The sequence below is a fragment of the Montipora foliosa genome, chromosome 2, assembly GCF_036669935.1.
Source record: "Montipora foliosa isolate CH-2021 chromosome 2, ASM3666993v2, whole genome shotgun sequence".
NCBI classification, from domain to species: domain Eukaryota; kingdom Metazoa; phylum Cnidaria; class Anthozoa; order Scleractinia; family Acroporidae; genus Montipora; species Montipora foliosa.
In genome coordinates, this window is record NC_090870.1 from 33,221,926 (window position 1) to 33,228,371 (window position 6,446).

Genomic DNA, 6,446 nt, shown 5'->3' on the forward strand with positions numbered 1-6,446 from the left:
CGGCGTAAAAGACCGTATCCTTAGCGGGCTCCGTTCAAGTGTGGTTTACAAAATTACATGAGCGGGCTGTAATGCCTGTTACGTCGGCGAAACGGTCGGGCATTTTTCCACTCGTGCGAAGAAGGATTTAACCGGTCATACGGCCTCTCACATTTTCAAACATCAGAAGAATTCCGAACATTGCCGGTCACGCCTTGTGTTCAGTAGATTGTTTTCGTGTTTTAGATCACGCCTCCACCAGTTTTCAACTTAAGATAAAAGAGGCTATTCATATTCAGAGAGAACAACCCTTTTTATTCAACATTTACATCATGTCAACCTTAAACTATTTTTTTGATTCCCACACTTCCATCGCTTTGTATTCTGACTAACTGAGGATGGCAGAAGTTTCTGTCGAATCATGTTTTACAAACTCAAAGGTTTCGTCGTTTTCTTAAAAAGATAAAATAGGCTATGTCGTCCGCAAAGTCCAAGTCCTCCGCAGCAGGGTAAGTTGTATCCCTGTCTCATTATCACCAAGGGCTTGACGAGATACCTAATCCAGCACCACGAGGAAGAGAAGGGGGCTGATCAGGCACCCCTGTGGGACCCCAGTACTCATGCTGAAGGGTTCTGTCATATCACGATCATGCAAAACCCTTGCTTGGAAGCCATCGTAAAACACCCGGATTATCCTCACGATTTTCTCAGGGATCCCGTAGTGCTGCAAAATCACCCATAGCACCTCCCAATCCAAAGAATCGAAAGCCTTTTCGAAGTCTACAAAAACCAGATACAGCTTAGTGTTCCATTCCAAGGTCTGCTCCACAATAATCCTCAGCGTAGCAATCTAGTCACAGCAGGATCTCTCTTTACGAAATCCTGCTTGCGCATCCCGAAGTATGTCAGCAAGAGAATCCTTTATCCTCTCTAGAATGATCTTAAAGAAAACTTTGCTTGCAACACAGATCGAGGAGCATAAAGCCTCTCCAGTTCTTACACAGGGACAGATCTCCCTTCTTAGGGAGTTTTACCAAGAGGCCCAGCTGCCAGTCCTGAGGGATGACCTCCTCATTCCAGATCTTATTGAGGAGAAAGTGGAGAACTGTTGGATAAAAACCAGTCCTCCCTCCTTCCAGACCTCTGGGGGATGTTGTCACACCCAGCAGCGTTCCCGTTCTTTAGAGCTTTCAAGGACCTCTTGACCTCTGCCATGGTGATATGTCCTGTTCGGATGCCTAGCAGTGGTCCTTCAGTAAGAACGGGCGGATTTTCTGGTGCAGGCCTGTTGAAAACTTCCCGGAAGTACTCCTCCCATTGATTAAGTTGGTCTCTATCCTGGTCAGGACCACCCCGTTTGTATCCTTAATCGGTTTGCTCTGGGTAGTCGTTCGCCCACTAAGCAGTCTTGTGGTGTCATAGACCTTCTTCATATCCCTTTGCTCCGCTACTATCTCTGATTCTTGTGCCATTTTGTCAATTCTCCTCATCTTGTCCCTCCTGCAGCTTCTCTTCACCTCATGAGTCTTTTTGTTGTACATGTTTGATGCAGCCAGATTCTACTTTCTGGTCTTTGCAGCTTCTAGCTTTGCTTTCAGTGCACGCCTCTCCTCATCGTGTTTCCAGGTGTCTTCATTCATCTATGTCTTCCTCTCTCTCCTGACCTTACCAAGTACTTCCTCGCAGGTGGATGAATACATTTCTTTGATCTTGCTCCACTCCTGCTAAACATCTAGTTCTGCCTCCTCTTCATCATCTGATCCATTATAGAGGGCCTCGTACCTGTTGGCCAGTACAATAACGAACTCCTCCCTCACACTTTGGTCCCTGAGCCTGTATGTATAGTATTTCGTTCGTGTTGACCTAGGCTTCTTCAAGGCCAACAGCTTCATCTTGACCTCAGCCAGTAACAAAGTAACAAAGCCTTGACATAAATGCAGCTTGACTGCATAAGGCCATGTGGTGTAGCTGTGCCCTTCAGTCTTAATCAACTTCCTGGCTGGTGCCTCTCCCATAGACCATCATAGCGGAATCGGCTGCCCCCGCCCCTTCCCTCCTCTTTCCAGCACCTCAACAGGGCTGTCACCCCCCAAACTCTTCAAATATTGAGAATTGATAGCGATGGGATGATAGATGACGTCATAACACTTGTGACGTCATTTCTGATGACGCCATATTGCTTCTTTTACGCAAAAAGAAAGTACACTTTCACAAAACCTTGGCAAAAGTCAAAAATCCCCCGAAAAAGATGTCATTGCCATTGCAACATTTGATTTGATTGGTTTATCTCGGACCATTCACATTAATTATTGCACAAATTACATTATCCGTCAATAGCAACGTCTGCAAGAACGGTTTATCAGAGTTTATGAGAAAAATAAACGTTTGAACTTTGTTATTATCGATGTTAAAATAACCCTAAAAACACAAAGTATTTGAAATTTTATTGTTGTGAAGTCGATTCTCACCAGAAATGACAAACTTCGGCGATTAATCGGGAGATTTCAGATCATAATCTTGAGATCGGGAGATTCGGTCCAGCCCTGCCTCTAGCAACGTTTAGGACATGTCTGGAATAAATATGACAAACTGTTTAATACATTATTCTCGACATAAACAAGAATAAGATTTGTATTGAGATCAAAGTTTATTGTCTAATTTCAATTACATTTCACACATTTAGTACATAATTTTCTATTATTGAAAATGTAAAATAGGTCTGCGAAATCACAACCTCATAATGTTTCACTAGGAGCGGTATGATTTACTCTTTGCACTTTTGCACTTTCGCACATTTGATTTGCTCTTAGCACATTTGTAAGTGTATTTACAGTATCACAGACATACACATAGAGTGGTGAACCCTAGTACTCCTTACCTGTGTCCTTCAAGCTTGATCTCTGGGGGTAACTAGGAAATATCTGCCGCAATCCCCCTTGTGGCAAAGTGATCCAAGAGTATAGTGGGCACTCTCAGACCCTTCACTATTCAGGGTTGTTTTTGTTTTCATAGTATTTAATGGGTTTAAGTACAACCACTCTACCATTTATCTTTTACAGTTGTATATATTCAAGACTATGAACACTATTTATAGTTGTTTATTTTATAATTGATAGATAACAGACTTGTTGAAAAAAGGTGAAAGTTATATTTTAATAGAAGAGATGGAAAATGGTATTTTTATGACATAAATTTTATATTTATACCAGATCCCGTGAAATGGCTCAAGTTTATGTTAGAATACAAAAGATGGATGGAAATGATGTATTTATGATATTTATGATATGAAACACAAAGAAATTAATTATTATACAAATAAGTACACAGCATTTTTGTCTGTTGAAATTAAATGACAAATATTACAGATTAGTTTTTCATTTTGTGAAACAGGATCCTTCGCGTAGAAAGGTTTGTCCGATTTTTTTTCCTACGCCCACGAAAAACGCCCATGAATTTTTTTATCTTTTTTTGCCGTGCAGGAATGCTTTTTTTTTGTAATTGCCCAACCCCCCCCCCCCCCCCCCCCACCCTCAAGGATAAAATTGTCCATCCCCAAAAATCCCATAATAGCAATTTGAAACAATGGATTTTAAAATGGCCGCCATATCCGCAAAATTGCCTTACCGATAGCTTAGCGTGAGCTAAGCCCACACAAAAATGTACAACCCGCACGTTCATGTGACACTTGCCCTGCACGTGAATTTATGCGGATGTCTGGTTTAGTTGTCTGGCACATAAATATAAAAGATTTTCTTTGAGCTATGGTTGTGAATTCATCTATCAAGTTACCCCATGAACCCTGTACAAAGAGCAAATTAAGTGAAGCTATGATCCTCGCAGTTATGAACTCAATTTTGTGCTTGCGTAGAGAAGCCTGAAAAATTCGGGACTCGCGATGCCGGTGCTACGCTCTAACCAACTGAGATTTGTAGCCACTGACACTGGGAGCTGGTCATTTGTGGGTTCTAATGTTACCCGTGAGGAATGAATCGACGATGAAATGATATATAAAATGGATCATATATTGAACTACGGATATGAAATCAAGTGAAGCCGTGATCCTCGCAGTTATGAACGCAAAGAGAGGCCTGGAAAATTCAAGACTTCATCGGGGTTGATTTCATATCCGCAGTTCAATATATGATCCATTTCATATATTATTTCATCATTGATTCATTCCTCACGGGAACATTACAACCCACAGTTGACCAACTCCCAACGTCAGTGGCTTCATAGCTGAGTTGGTTAGTGCGTCGCACTGGTATCGCGAGGTCACGGGCTCAAACCCCGTTGACGTCCGGATATGTTCAGTCTTCTCTACGCAATTGCAAAATTGCTTTCACAATTGCGAGGATCATAGCTTCACTTGATTTCATATCCGCAGTTCAATATATGATCCATTTTATATATTCATCTTTAAAGAGCAAATTAAAGCAGGTTTCCTTGGACTTGGATTTGTCATCATACAAATCGTGCATTTGGTTCCAAAATATGCAATCAAGATTTCAAATTTTGTATGGCGGAATAACAGATAAAGGTTGGTTAAACCCTTCTGCTTGACTATTCATGTATTCTTGTGAAGAGCATCGCCATCTGGAACTCGACTATGATAATCGAACAAAATTGCATGATGACTTCTCAACCTTACAATACACACTTTCCTAGGACTTTCTTTAGTTAAAGTTAAGCTTACATCAGTATTACATCTAAAGTAAGTCTTAAATAATTTCAGTTCTTGTTACTGAGCTTAAATTTCTTTGGTTATTTCATCCGTTATATTTTGTTATTTAAAGTTGCAAACATACTTTGAGGCATCATATCACTGTTCCTCACAAAGGTGAGGAATTAATGGCTTAAGACTTGTAATATTTTTGTGGGCTTTCATGTTTAAGACTTGTTTTTGTAACAAGCAAATGGCATCTAATATCTTGCCGAAAATAAAACGTGCGGAGACTAGAATCTTGCTTGTGGTGTCTTCATTAGAGCTACATGTTGCAAGGCATAGTTTAAAAGAAAGGCTCGTCACAGATATTTAATCAGGACTTACATGATTCGTGCAAACACTTATCTCTGCTGCATGTCCTCTTGTGTGTTCTGGCCTCTCCTATGTGTTGCGGCAGGAGTTCGTCAGGCTCATTAGCACCCTTCAAATGGGTATCGGGAGGCAACCCCGTACCCCTTCTTTTTTTGGAAATTAACCAAGAGACAATTACATTACGATGCCTCCCTTGACTGATCTGTCACTACCTCGTTAACTCATTCTCAACTGTTTTAGTCTAAATTCAAGGTGTGTTGTGTTCATGGAATTAAGGTAACTTAAGGCGACTTAAAGTCCCAGAGTAGGCCTCATTCCAGACAAACGTACTACAGAGAACGCTCTACAATTCGGAGTGTATTATGAATTTTTTCAGTAAGAGTGATTTTTCCGACTTTTCGAACCCTAGCTAGCACTCGTTTACTGAGAATGGCTGCAAACCGATACAAGAAAATGAATGAAGCATGCAGTTTCCGGCTCCCACTTGCAATACTTGGGAGTTGTAGCAACTGGGCAACGACAACGCAAACAAAACGATGACATTAGGGGCCAAATGAGAAACAAATTATCATGCTGCATATTTTTACCAGAAAAAACGAGGACTCTAGGGACGAGGACATGATGAACAGCGACATGAAAGAAATAGCACTTAACGACTGGCCGCCAGCAAAGCAGTGAGAGTCTGTTTCCCAAGAACCTTAATGTTCTCCAAGGAGTACATTTAGGATCGAAGGGAAACAAAACTCACTGTTTCCCGTTGGGCCAGTTGTTATGCGTTTGTTGTACCTCCCAACTCGCTCATAGCACAAGTTCTATACAGGTGCAACGTTACGACTTCAATGCAAGACGTTACAAACTCCAGCTGCAAATGAAAAAATAATCTAAGTATCGCAAATGTTAAAACTTTTGGTGAAAATCCTTTTTTAACCACTTTTTCTTTTTTTCTATGTTTTTTTCTATTTTTTTTTTTTTTTTTTTTTAATAGACAAATTAATTAACAATGTTTTACAACAATGAACTACAACAAATTAATTATTAAAAAATTAAAGATTGAAGGTGGATTTTTATGTTAGGATAAAACGCCTTACATTATAAATAGCTAAAAAGAGAGAGACAAACAGACACAACAACAACAACAACAACAACAACAACAAACAATAGAACAACAGACGAATAGGCTTATCGAGTTGGTATGAGCACTCATTTCTTTTTAAAATAGTCTTTCCTGTTTTTAATTTTCCGTTCTGTTTCGCACTTGAGAATAATTTTGTTCTTAAACCCAGTAATTTCTGGATTAAATTGGCTTCTTGTGCAGTCCTATAAAAACAACTTCCCAATGATAACAAAATAATTGAGTAAATTAAGTAAAGGCATTGTTGCGATATTATTCCATATAAAACATTTTCCAAAGAGAGGTGTACCCGTTGATTGG